Below are 13944 nucleotides of genomic sequence, written 5' to 3'. Positions count from 1 at the left end.
AATATATCAAGTAATCAAAATAATAATCCTGAAAAGCCAAGTGGCCTATACAAGAGGCTGTTCACAGACAGCAGGACATTACCATGAACTAAATCAGCCTCCACAGCCAGTGCAGCAACGGGAAACATGAACTACAACAGTGGCAATGGATTTAATTCAGTTACTGAAATAGCCCCAAATGAAAAATCAATCAACACAGCAGGTTGGTATTTAGTGCCTTTGTGGACGATCCATTAACTTGAGATTCTACTTATTATAGAGAACGTATAACGCATCGTAGGCCAGAACAGAAGTTTACAGCTCGGCCACTAAGTTTGCACAACCTTTTTTCCTGTTATGGGTGGTTCACGCTCTCTTCCCCACTACTCCTTAGGTGTGGAAAAACCTATATAGACACACACACACGTATACATATACACACACGCCATGGCTAAAAGGGGGAGGGTCGACCAAATTTACAATTTCCAAACCGGGGCCACTGTAACCACGGCATACCTACAGAAACCTTGCACCATTGCAAGTATAATTGTGTTTTCTATTAGCAAAAGGGCAAAAATTGCCATAGTGCAAACTCAATGCTTTTTTTGGACCAAGGCAGACTTGTCCCTAGTGCCAATACCGTTCTGCAAGCTCTATCAGCCACTTTTACTCTTTAGAAATAGGCAAGCACTCCCAAAAAAAAAAAACTAAAAAAAGGGAGTAAAAATACTCCCAACAAAAAAAAAGAAACTTGTGCCCCTGGTGCCACCCAAACAGCTCCATGGGTATGTTTGGACCAGTGGTGCATGTAGTACCACAGGAAGAAACGTATTATTACTGCCAGACAGGGAAAAGTAAACGTGTATATTCTAATGGTTATCAACAACTAGGTGCAATTAAATCATTGTTACAAAAATATTTCTTCTTCCAGTTAACATTTTTAGTCACTTATAAAATACTTCCAATGGAAAATGGACTTACATTTTTACTAGCCAAAAATAATTTTACTCCCGACTTTAAAAAAATAGTGAGTAAAATACTACCACTTCAAAATACTACCACTGTCGTTTCGTAGCACTAGGGCAATCGTAGTCCTTGTGCAAAAATGCATTGCAAGAACATGTGTGCACTGGGGACATTTTTGCCTTTTAGCCAATATGGTCAAAACATGCACTTGTACCGGTGAAAGGTTTCTGTAATCTGGCCCCAGCAAGCCTCAGGAACAGAAGATGACCTTTCAGGCATCAATAGTTCATACAATTTACGCATACAAAAAGATGCAAAAAACTAGGTATAATTATGAAAGCATGTGATTATTTGTTAAAAGCTGTGCCATGAACTCAAGGGGCTATGCCGAAGGAAATATTCTAAAAATATATGCACGTGTGTAGACAATTTTGGTCAAGCCGCTGAAAATAATGATTTCATAAATGGGAGTTAGTAGAACATCAGCCATAGTGTAGTGTTGGGTGTGAAATTCATCTGTGAACTGGTGGCATTACATCACTATTTTAATGCATTACATTACGGCAGGTGGGCATCTCTTGCCTACTAAAGGGTAAAGTGAAAGTTATCACCCTAGCACTTACATAATTGCCTGGGTTACAGCACTGAGAAGTGAACTGAAAGCTATATAAAAAAAAAAAAACACAATCGATCAGAAGAGTTATAGTAACCCTGCAATGATGCCACCCAAAGGCCATCCTGAAGTCAATCTGTCTAGAGCGAGAGGATGAAAAGGTGATGGAAAGGTCAGTTGAATCAATATGAAGGTAGGCCACAAAATGGGTGTTTGACAATACATTAGCAAGAATTACATTGTTTTCTGTGTGCATGTGGAGAACTGAAGGTTGGGTGATGTATGCCTAGCTAGAGGCTTGCCACCTTAAAAATGCTACACCTGACAAACTAAGCAATGACCTGCATTTTACAACGTACAAGAAGAACGAGAGCTAGACTGGAATCAGTCACCACCACATCCCTTATATAACAAGAGACTGGAGAAAAAAAAAAAAAAAAAGACCACCAAGAAAACCAAACATCCAATTACAACAAATCGGAATAGAGAAACCCATTGCTCCACCTAAAGGAACTCCTCAACGAAGGGAGGGATGGATGAGACAACTGCACACCAGACAAACAGGCCAACCCAAAAGAGTGTCGAAGGACAAAGGAACGCCAGTCCCACTGAAACACCAGAAATAGTTCCCAGCAAAGGACAAGCCAAACTGCACACACTACACTGCAGTCCTCTCAAAGTGCGAGCTATGGCAAAGCAAAAACAGAAATGTACAACCTAAGCGAAGGAGGTACCGACACTCTCATTTGTCACAAAACATGGCTCTCCGTCAACTACAAAGTAATCGACCAAGAAGCCATACCCGACAATTACAAACTATTACAATCTAAAAGTGAAACCGGAAGGAGAAGAAGCTCTAGCGCAGACAAAAAAAAATATCACGTCAGGACCTTAAAGGCATGGTCTAGTAAAAAAATGTTATTTAAAAAATAGATAGGCAACATAAAAAAAAAAACTAGCATTCTCTTTTTTTAAAACTTCCTATGTAAAATTTTGAGCTATTCAAGCTCAAAATTCGCAAATGCAAGCACATGGGCGCATCAATTTTGTGAAATGGATGCCCTCCTGTGCTGGCTTTTGCGGCACTAATGAAGGAAAAGCCAGCCAGCTGTAGTAAACAAAAGCTACCGCTGGGTGGCTTTCCCTTCATTAGTGCTGTACGCGGAGGACGGGGACCGGAGACCAGAGCAGGAAAGCTGCAGCTGAATCTCGGTAAATGCTATTTATTAAAAAAAAAAAAATAAGCACTAGCTGCGTTTTTTTTTCTAAGTTTTCCGGGCTGGAGGAGCCCCGAAAACTTAGAAATAAAACCGCAGCTTTAAAAACGTTGTATTTATGTTTGAAAACGCTGCGGTTTTTCTTTCCAAGTTTCTCAGGCTCCAACTCGGAAAGAAAAATCGCAGCGATTTCCAACACAATAATGCCTGCCGTGGCTTTCACTTTGGGTCTCCGGTGCTCCCACGGCAGGCAGAAACACAACGCGGTTACATGCCGCGTAGTGTTTCTGCCTACAGCTGATTTCCCATTTGGGGTTCTCGGAGAGCCCCAAATGGGAAATGCTAAATGCTGCGTTGTTTCTGCCTAAATCTGCTTTCCCATTTGGGGCTCTCTGGCTCCCCGTGGGGAGCCAGAGAGCCCCAAATGGGAAAGCAGATTCAGGCAGAAACACAACGCGGTTGTGTTAGAAAACACTGCGGTTTTTCTTTCCGGGTTTCTCAGGCTCCTCCGAGCCGGAGGAGCCTGGGAAACTTGGAAAGAAAAACCGCAGCGTTTTCCAACACAATAACGTTGTATTTATGTTTGCGGTCGCTTCAAAAGCGACCGCAAACATAAATACAACGTTTTTAAAGCTGCGGTTTTATTTCTAAGTTTTCCGGGCTCTTCGAGCCCGGAAAACAAGAAAAAAAAAACCCAGCTAGTGCTTTTTTTTTTAAAAAAAATAAATAGCACTTACCGAGATTCAGCTGCAGCTTTCCTGCTCTGGTCTCCGGTCCCCGTCCTCTGCGTAGAGCACTAATGAAGGAAAAGCCACCCAGCGGTAGCTTTTGTTTACTACAGCTGGCTGGCTTTTCCTTCATTAGTGCCGCAAAAGCAAAAGCCAGCACAGGAGGGCATCCATTTCACAAAATGGATGCGCCCATGTTCTTGCTTTTGCGAATTTTGAGCTTGAATAGCTCAAAATTTTACATATGAAGTTTTAAAAAAAGAGAATGCTAGTATTTTTTCTATTTTTGAAATAAAAGATTTTACTAGACCATGCCTTTAACATTACCCTCAACAGACCTAGAAGACTGAATCACTCCTAGTCATCCTCATGATCAACAACCAATTCAACGTACTCATCCTTCTGGATGTACAAACCACCCGCCTATAACCCTAATTTTGCCATAAAACTCACTGATGCCATAGCCAACCTTTCTACAAATCATAACCATTTTTCTGAGAGAGGTCAACATTTGGTTCGAAAGAGGAAATGAAACCACAACAAACGCCCCGAAAGCCTTACTGGAAACTCTTCATCTAAAACAAATAGCGAAATGACCCACTCACAGAACTGGAAACACACACTTAACAGGACTTGCGGCACCCCTCCGGTACCAAATGTATGGAGCAACCATCCTATGATCCCTTTCATGGACAATATCCTGAGCCACATGATGTCCACAAGCGCACAACAAAAGAAACTGGAAAAGACTGGACCTTGAAAACTAACAAAAATATTAGAAACTACTGCGAGGAATCAGCAATGCGAGTCAGACACAAGGTTGTCATTCTGGTGGTTAAAGACTTTCATTAAATGAAAATGGGTTGGCAAAATAACTCCGACCCTATTCTAAAGGGGAGGCTCCCTACCTAAAAAGCAAAACTAAGGATCGCTCTGCAGTAGGATGTCAATAACTGATAAGCCATCCTTGTTACCAAAACATCCTATCCTGACACTATAAACAAAACAGTAAAGGGTGCAAGGAAATGTCTTCATTGTCCTTTATTATTTCTGGTAGCTTTGCAAATTGCCTGACATACTCTCCTGCCAGGACTTTATGCAACTTCTTCCAGGAGTACTCCCTGCCAGGACTTCTTTGAGTTTCACATTTCTTCTGTATCACCAGCATTTTGAATATTGTTCTTGCGTTGGTACTTAGGTCTGTGGTAATGCTTGCTCAAGCTTTGCCCCACACCTGCATCTCCTGTATCTGAGGCTCACTGGGGTTTCAATCTGTACTTTGCCTTTGCTGCAATTAAATCAACCTCTTATATTCTGTGCAATGGTATTACATTCAAATTGTCGGTACGGTTGCTGAAAAGCCCCGGGGTCCCCATTGGCTTCAGGTGCACTCAACGGTGCTCTCCAGCATCTCCACTTTGGTTCGCGCTTATGCAGTGAAGCTCTTTCACTCGCTTTCCATTCTGGAGTGCGCAGACATCTTTACGGCTTCCTTTGCAGCTCCACGGTCACACTCTTGCTTCCCTTCAAGTCCCGGTTTGGAGAACGCTGCCTCTTCGATCTGCCAAGTGCCCAGGAACTCTATCGCAGTTCCCAGCGTCTCCACTGCACTTCCTGCTTGCGCACTACGTTTCTCTTTCGATCCTGGTGGTCTTCTCCGTTTCGCCACACCGGTACGAGTTTATTGCGTTGACAAGCCTCTGTATATGAGCAGACATCTTCTCATGCACTGCTTCTCCCTTCAGTAGTTAGGTGGTCATCTTTAAATGTCCCATGCACAGGTAGTTTGAAAAAAAACTAGACTGCATGTTGTGCTTGAAATCCTTGATGCCTTGCACAAACACCATCATCCTCCTCGTCGTCTCCTCAGTACTTGGCTGATTCTGGGAGATAGTTCTTAATGATTTTACATACAGGTACCACAGAGGTAAAAAGTTTTGTGTCAGAGTTTTGTGTGTCTAAGTCATAGGTGGGGGTTTGATCAAAGGGATTGGGGTTTCATAGGTGGGGGTTTCTTTACTCCCTCTACAGAGGGGAACCAATACCTGACAGTATACCATTAAAGTTTTGGGCATTAGAGGGTCCTGCTCATGAAAACTAGCTTTGGGTATTAGAGGGTCTTCCTCATGAAAAAGGGTGAGATACTGCATCTTATCCAATTGTCTCCCCCATGTGATCCTGACCCTGGTGGTGCCTGTATGAGGGAGGATCAGGTAGCAGCTGCCGTCCACATGGTAGGAGGTCACCGCCGGGAAAACAGTGGTGAGTCCATCGTATTCATCACACTACCAAACCAGACCAGACACTTACAAACTAAACGAAATGGCACCAGACACAGTGCAAGAGAACCTTCACACCTGGATCACAGATGCCTTAGACAATCTAGCACCCTTAAAACCCTTCAAACCCACAAGCAACAAGATGGTTCACAATGGAACTAAGGGAACAAACAAACCTAATGACCAAATAGACAAAACTAAATACCAGTGACAAATTTGACTACACATAATCGACAGTTCTGAAAACCAGGACAGCATACTAGAACCCGAGAATCCAATCGGCAACAAACCTACAAAAAGAAACGTTCAGAATCAAAGTAAATAAAAAACTTCATGCATCATTAACCCTCAGCTGACAGCATCATACCGATCTAAGAGCAAAAATGAAAGCAATGCAACAGGCCATCGACACATCCCGCAAGACTACAAACATTCTTCCAGAAACCAGCACCCAACACAACACTCACTTTGAACCTATAAAGCAAGGAACTCTTTGACAAACTATTAAAAGATACCAACATAGCCGGATCTCCCAGCAGCCCATGCCAACCGGTTAGCCACAAAAAGCTACTCTCCCACAAAACACCAGCCATCTACATCCGGCTACTAATGAATCTATTAACAAAACAATGGAATAGTACCAAACTCATTCAATCCAGCATACATCAAACGTCTCCCAACGAGGAGACGGGAAATATAGATGACCCTACTAGATGCGCCTTGAAACCCATTTTTGCTGTATAGTGCGCATTACAAATAACCAATAAATAACTACAAGTCCATACCAAACCTACCGTTTCCAGTGAACCATGCATCAATTGTGTAGAAAGCAGCAATATTCTTGACCAATCCCATGTCGGTTTCAGACCCATAAGAGGAACAGAATCAGCACTCCTCTGTATGGGACAACCTAAACATGTACATGAACTACACACAATCGGCCCTCATACTACTGGACCGATCAGCTGCCGTCGATATAAACAGGCACACAATCCTAATCAAGAGCCTGGAGGAATCCAGCATACAAACCTCTGCACTACAATGGCTGAAAACATTCCTCAACAAACACAACAGGAAGAACACACATTCCACCATTCACATCGAACACAATGAATATTACTTGTGGTGTACCACAAGGATAAAGCCCATCCCCACTCCCCCTTCAGTATGTGTACGACTATCCCCCTAATGAAACTCATTCAAACCCATAGACTCAAAGCTTACAAATACACTGACGCCACCCAACCCATCTTCAAGATAACCAACGATGATGACCCGGACAATGCCTCAATAAATGCCTCACCGGCAAACACCAGGATGACTAACAACCTCAAACTGCCAAGCGGAAACATCGTCAGCGACAACAACAAATCTGGGAATCCTCAATGACAACGGCCTCACCTTGGAACCACAAGAAAAAGCTAAACAAAAACAAAAAAATCTACCTCATCTGATTAATAAGAAGGATCCTCCCTTACCTCAACTTCTCACACAGAACCCTCCAAAGCATCGCGTTGGTATTATTAAGGAGAGACTACAAAAATTGCCTATACCTTGGAATGCATGAACACCTCAACAAAAAAATAAAATGCATCCGACATACTGGAGCAAGACTACTCCTGAGATTAAACAGAAGAGACCAAATCACACCAGTCCCAAGACATCTACACTGTCTACCAGTAAAGAAACACATCAAACTTCAAAGCCCTCTGCATTGCCCATATATCACTACACGAACAAGGAGCAGAATTCATCCAAACAAAAACAAACCAATACAAACCAATACAAACCAATACAAACCAATACAAACCGAGGCGAGACTTAAGATCCAGCACGGACCTCCAAATAGAAACAAGACACTATGAGAAAACAACTATGGAACTCTATCGCTAAGGAAATAACAATGGAAGACGACCTCACTTACACGAAAAGTCTAAAAACCTGTTTTTTTCAACTCGCCGAGATAAACAATGATCAACCATTTTAAAACCACTCCATGAGCGATCCGCCCAACCCACAAAATTCACGATTCTACAAACCATAAACAAGGGATATATCTAGAATGAAAAACAACAGAACTACAAATACCCAGAGATCACCCAAAATTCACTAACCGCGTCATCTCTCTCACAAAACCCACACCTCAACTACAGCACACGCCCAGCGGGCTATTGAATGAACCCACCAAAACACGCAAACCGCTCTAACAAAGCTACAAACCCAATCCCCTCAGACAACAAGTCAAACACTGGGCTTCGCCCTTACGGACACAAGCCCAGTGCACAAAACAAAAGCCCATCCAGAAAGCTCACAGATACCGCTTTTTCTCCAGGTTCTTCACGCATCAACAGATGATCACAACATCTATCCTGTCCCCCTCTCCCTCACTAACCAACCCTACCCACTTCTCATTACAGAGCCACGTGAGCGCCTGGAGACAATGAAAGTGACAGTATAAATCAACTTAACAGACAACGATGCAATACCCTGTAATGTGGATAGGAGTACTATCTCTGAAGAATCCAGGCAATGTGTCCCTTCTCGTAGGGGAAAAGCAGGAGGGGTGGGGGGCACAACCCCTTTTGAGGCTAGGGCAGTGAGCCTGCTAACCAAGACCCTAACTAGGAGTCAGAAAAAGCAAGAACTCATTGGGAGTGACTCCCCTCTGTGGGACAAGGAACCCATTCCTTTAAGGAACTGCTCTCCCAAAAACACAATTTCTGCCTATATCGGAATAGAAGAAACTAATGCTACGACTATATGGCCGGCAACCAAGACCAATGGCACTTTTCTATTATTGGCTCAAGGTAATGCTGGAGACCAGTTGAACTCAGCTGTGGACATACAACAACATGCCCCTTTGATGTATGCAAGCATGAATATAGAGATGAAAAATCATGAACGGAAGAGAATCCTACGCAGAGGCGAGACTCAAGCATACCAACGTCCCTGAGGGGTGGAGCCATGCTAGATAGTGGAGTCAGCAGTAGCATGGAAGAGAAGCGAGGAAGCAAAGATACAGAGGCAAGTCAGCTAAACAAGAAATGGAGATGAGAAACCTGCCTTCCTTGGTGGCGGTACCACCGTGTTGCCGTGGTGGGTCAGGGACCCGAGAAACAGCGCTAAGACCAGGAGGGAACAGAGGAAAGAATCCTCCTTTCTGGATACAATAACAAAAGGAGTCTGCAGTACTGGGCAACATTCGAGAAGCAGATGCTTGCAGGCCAAGAATGCCAAGAAGCAAGGCGAATGGCCACAACCCTGCTGGGATGCACCCCTACTGGAGCACGCCCAGAGATACAGAAGGTACCCAGGTTGCCCAGGAAGGAGGGAGGCAAGTGGAGCAACGAACAGAAAGAAAGGGTTACGGGAGCCAGAGAAACCCCAGAGATGGACATGTGAGAGATATTGAAACACGACAACGCTTTAGAAACACAGAAAGCCAAAGGGGTCTGGAAGGCCCAAGAGATCAGAGACATTTGGAAAACCCCAAAGAAAAGGGAATCTGGAGGATTCAACCAAGCGCGTCGAGATATAACCCCAAAGAGACATTTGGAAAATCTAAAAGAAAGGGAACTTGGAGGGTTCAAGCAAGTGGATCAAGACAAAGCCAAAGAAGAGAAAGTGGTTATGGTGGGGGAGGAGGGGAAATAAGGAAAACATTCCAAAATGTAAAAGACTAAAGACTTGCAACCTTTCCTGAAGAGTTGCTAAAGAAGAGCGGAAACCCTTTTTTATTATGAACGGTTTGTGAAAGAGTGAGATCCTCTGAGCATTGGCCCAAGAAAGCCTGAGTGAGAAGGCCATTATCTGGTCAAGAATACCATCACCTGGACACAATTTTTTATTTTACTTGAATATACTGGTAGGGCTAGATAGCAGGTGGGTTACGGACTGAGCACTGCCTTTTTGAGGACTGACTAGCACCCTTACTTTATAGATATAGAAATCCTGCATAGCAAGAGGCATTTTTATTTTAGTTGTCATTAAAACCCATTTAACATGCAATTCCTTAGTCTGTATCCTTGCTCTGGTTCACCACATACTAAATGCGTTTGCTTTAAAGAACTCTCACTGGCCTGTAACAAGTCAAACTGGGACAAGTTGAGAAATGAGGGTAAAAAAGATATTGACGTTTACAGAAATATTTTGGGAAAATGTTTCTCTGAAATCCTGTGGTTAGAGCTTAGGAAGACCGAGAGTTAGTTTACACACTGGGTTTCCACCAAGTTAGTTTTCCACCAAGTTAGTTTTGCCTTTTACAATGGTAATGTTACTGAGCAGTGTTGCTTCACACTTTAGGAGGGGACAGGGTGGTACTAAGGTACACTAAAGACATGTATCAGCACACACGAAAGGAATTAACTGCACAGCATAGATGCTGAAAGACAATCGGTTGTAAGGTCAAGCATCTAGAGTTAAGATACATATTCTAGTGTAGTCACAAGAAGATGCCATTCTAAGTTGTCTTTATAGACCAGAGAACAGCATTTAATGGAGTGCCGCATAACAAACTTTTTTGAAGCATTAGCGAGTAAGGCAGTGCTAGACTATATTATCAGAGCCATACAATCACTATATAATGACAATGAGGCAATGATACAATGGAGCGTGAGCGGGGATGTCACATCTCCCACTAAAACACAAATGTGCGTCAGGCAGGGTCATGGCCTGCCCCTCGCATAGTTTTGCATATTCATAAATGACGTCATAGCTGAATGACTGGCCCTTAACAGAGACGCCCCTAACATTGGGCGTGACAAAATTCTCCTTTTAATGTTTGAGGATGGGGGAGTTTTGGCCTCTCGGACCACCCCCCAGTGGTTTTAAGAAGCAGTTTGCCCGCTTCACAGAGCATGCACAGATCATGGGTTTGGAAATAAATGTAATCAAAACCAAAACAAGTGTCTTTCTGCCAACACGTAGCAAGTCACAAAAATGGTCTAGGACTATAGAATGCATAACATTGGAACATGTGACCTACTATGACTACTTGGGGCTGCGGTTTTCCAGCGATTGCAAATGGAAGAGCAGCTCCAAACGTCGGCCTTGACATTAGAAAGAACGAACACTGCAATTTTAGGATTTTCACTAAAAGCACAGCATTGGGGCACGGTCTACCACCTTCACTCAAACAGTACAATTTGCAATTAAAGGCTGCAGCAACGTACGACAGATTTGGGGGATGTCAGAAGGCAACTAGATCAGCAATTATTGAAAATTCGTTTAATAAACTATTATGTTTGTCTAAAAGCAGCCCAAATTAATCTTTACATATTGAGCTTAACTTAAAGACTATAGCAACTGACCACAAGATAAAACTGGTTTTGTACTTACTCAGGATGTGGACCTCCCCCAGACTCACCTAGTACAAGGCAGTATTAGAGAAAGTATCCTCGGAAGGAGGTCATACCTTCCGTGGTGTCAGCATAAAGGGAAAATGGAGTTCCATGAATCTTAGTTTACCAAGCACATTACATTATTAAGTAACAGTCTGGTAAAGAGATTCCAATACCGAGGCCTATAATTATTTGAAGATCTGTAGCCTCAAGGCTGGTCCCTCCATATTGGAATATCGAGGGGTCTTTGGACCCAAGTAGTACCTAGATCTTGCTAATCTAGCATCATATTTCGGCTCGGTACACTATCTGTAGCCTCACTGATCCACTCATGTGATGCCTCAAGAAGAGATATTTGACCATGCTGTGATAGTTCGGGCGATAGGGGGGTGGGGGGTGTAGAAGTCCATCCCAAACTTGTTATTCTTCTGCATAAAGTACATCTCACTTTGAAAACTATTAAAACGTGTATCACACAATGCTAATGGGCACACAGTATTAGAGGCGGTGTCGTGTAAAATCACAACGAATCTGACGAAAGTCTATGCACGGTCTAAATGTATCCACAGAACCTGGTTAACGAGAAGCAAGTTGCTAAATCCAAAGGGTGAGACTGGGACAATAGAGATGTAGGATCAGCTAAAGGATAGTGATGGGATAGTATCTCGCATCTTCTATCGGCCAAGCGGAAGGTGCATACCATTAGCGTAATTAAACATTTTATGGAAAATTCTGTCAAGTTAGGCATGTTAACAGCTCTAGAAGAATCAGTACAGAATACCACCCGGAAGTAACTATAGCCACAATCACAAACAATTGTTATGGCTACTATATAATGTTGCTTTAGTGAATGCTTAAAGTGACTGATAATTATCCCTTTCATAAGAGTATTATTAGTAACTATTTCCAAGACCACATGATATCCCTTTTACTTTAACTGTTGCATATGAACTTGTGTATCAATTAGTAGGTTATTTATTCGTAAATGTTTTAATTGTTTTGTACGTATTGTTCAGCTGTAAGAATCAATGTTGAATAAAGCTTAACACACTCTAAAATAAAGCATACAAAAGGAAACCAGTCCTGTAAAAATCGAAGGTAAGAAATACAAGCCAGTATATTAAAATTAGATGCCCCATTATACAGAGATTGTCAGGAAATCAAACGGGTAGATCAAACATTTAGGAACATAATTTAGATAGTCAAATGTCAGTCAAAAGATTAAGAACAGATACATCTCGGTTATAAGAAGAACTGCATTACAGGGGTGCTGCAGAGAAGGCAAACTTTTGGCTGGCAAGAATGAAGAACTTCAGCATACGGTTACAAAATCAGGTTTGATGACTAGAGATTGCAAAGAGGAGCCAAGCTCCGCTACAGTAAGTGTCACAATAAGGGGGAATCCACAGCTATTATGGTATGCCTTGAACCATAACATGGCTTTGGAGGCAAGTTGTCCCTTTTTGTTTCTCTTACCTAGCTCACACAAGGTTACCAGTGCAGAGGTCCCCTGTTGCAATTCCAGTGTTCTTTTTAATGTAGCACACATCAACTTGTGCCTTTTTTCCCCCCTTTGTTTTCTTTAACATATTTGTTTACCTTTTATATGTGCCTAACAGGCTGGTGACAGTGCCCCATTTTCTACTCAGGTTTCTGGCACACTACCGTACAACAGGTTTTGCTCACAGCAGAATACCATTTTGGGTACCATATAGTCCAAATGACTGTACCATGTGGTTCAAGCTGTCCTGCGTGCCATCTGAAGACTAGAAAATCCCTATTAAGGTATGCATTTTCTCAGGAGCCGGCTTGGATTCCCAGACAAAATACTTGGTGTCTCTGACCTGGGGGGACACTGGAGTTGGGATTGTCTGGTCCCATTCAACACAGAGGGCAATCTGTGGTTTCATCAATACCATTTATTCCACCAATATCTAGTTAGGCCTATCTTTGATAGGAACATCAAAAATAAATGTGTATGCATGCAGTCGGGGGGAAAAGGGTAGCATGGGGTAGGGAGAGGGTGGGAATCTGCTAATCGGGGATACAGCCCTTGGACTGGTGGGACCAACAAGTGCTGAACTCTGCACAGGAGGCCCACCATCAGCAGCTGTCTGAAGTGTCCGGGGTCATCCTGTGGGCTGGCATCCTCTCCAAAAACCTCTCAGCTACAAGGGTCACTGTCACGAGCACCAACTAGGGACTCGACACAGCATCGACCTGTGGCCTAAGATAATCGCTCCGGTTGTTATCCTGATTAAGAGGGGTCTCAATGGAGCCAAATCTTTATCCCCACCACGATTCCTTCCTGCTGACCGCTGACTGGGTTTTATGTGCCACTTCCCCGTTTCCGCTGTGTCCTGGAAGTCTCTTAAAAAATGGGAGACTTTTATAAGGCTACTGTCCTGAAGTGTCTGGAATATCCAGCTGCAAGTCCATCAGAGACATCCCATAACCAGAGATCGGAACCGCTGCATAGTCGGATGCATTTCGGACACTATCGACACTACACCGACGACTCCTGGTCTGCCATTAACAGGCCCAACAGAAGTGTCCCCAGCGACTGAGTACCCTCAAGGGTGGTCACTCAGAATATCACAGTAAGGGGCACAGGTGTACTTTAGGGTTTCTAAGGTATACCAATATGACAGAATACCAATACCTTCACGGTATAAATGCTAACAACCAACATTAATTTACTTTATACCCGCTAACCGTCTGCCATCTGTTTTTTGCTATCAAAGGAACACGATAACTCAGGTTTTTTTTAAATGCCTTTAAACTACATGGTCACTCAATGTTGCTGTGATGCAATGGTTTTGT

The 13944-nt window shown here is 43.0% G+C and overlaps 1 protein-coding gene across 2 annotated transcripts in view; it reads right to left on the bottom strand.

Annotated features, from left to right (window-relative positions):
• GANAB (glucosidase II alpha subunit) overlaps positions 1–13944 on the bottom strand; it is a 919668-nt gene that overhangs the window by 872755 nt on the left and 32969 nt on the right. The gene's annotated exons all lie outside the window — the stretch shown is intronic.

The sequence above is a fragment of the Ambystoma mexicanum genome, chromosome 2p (assembly GCF_040938575.1).
Source record: "Ambystoma mexicanum isolate Mex_15411 chromosome 2p, UKY_AmexF1_1, whole genome shotgun sequence".
NCBI lineage: Eukaryota > Metazoa > Chordata > Amphibia > Caudata > Ambystomatidae > Ambystoma > Ambystoma mexicanum.
This window is presented reverse-complemented; position numbering and strand designations above follow the sequence as displayed.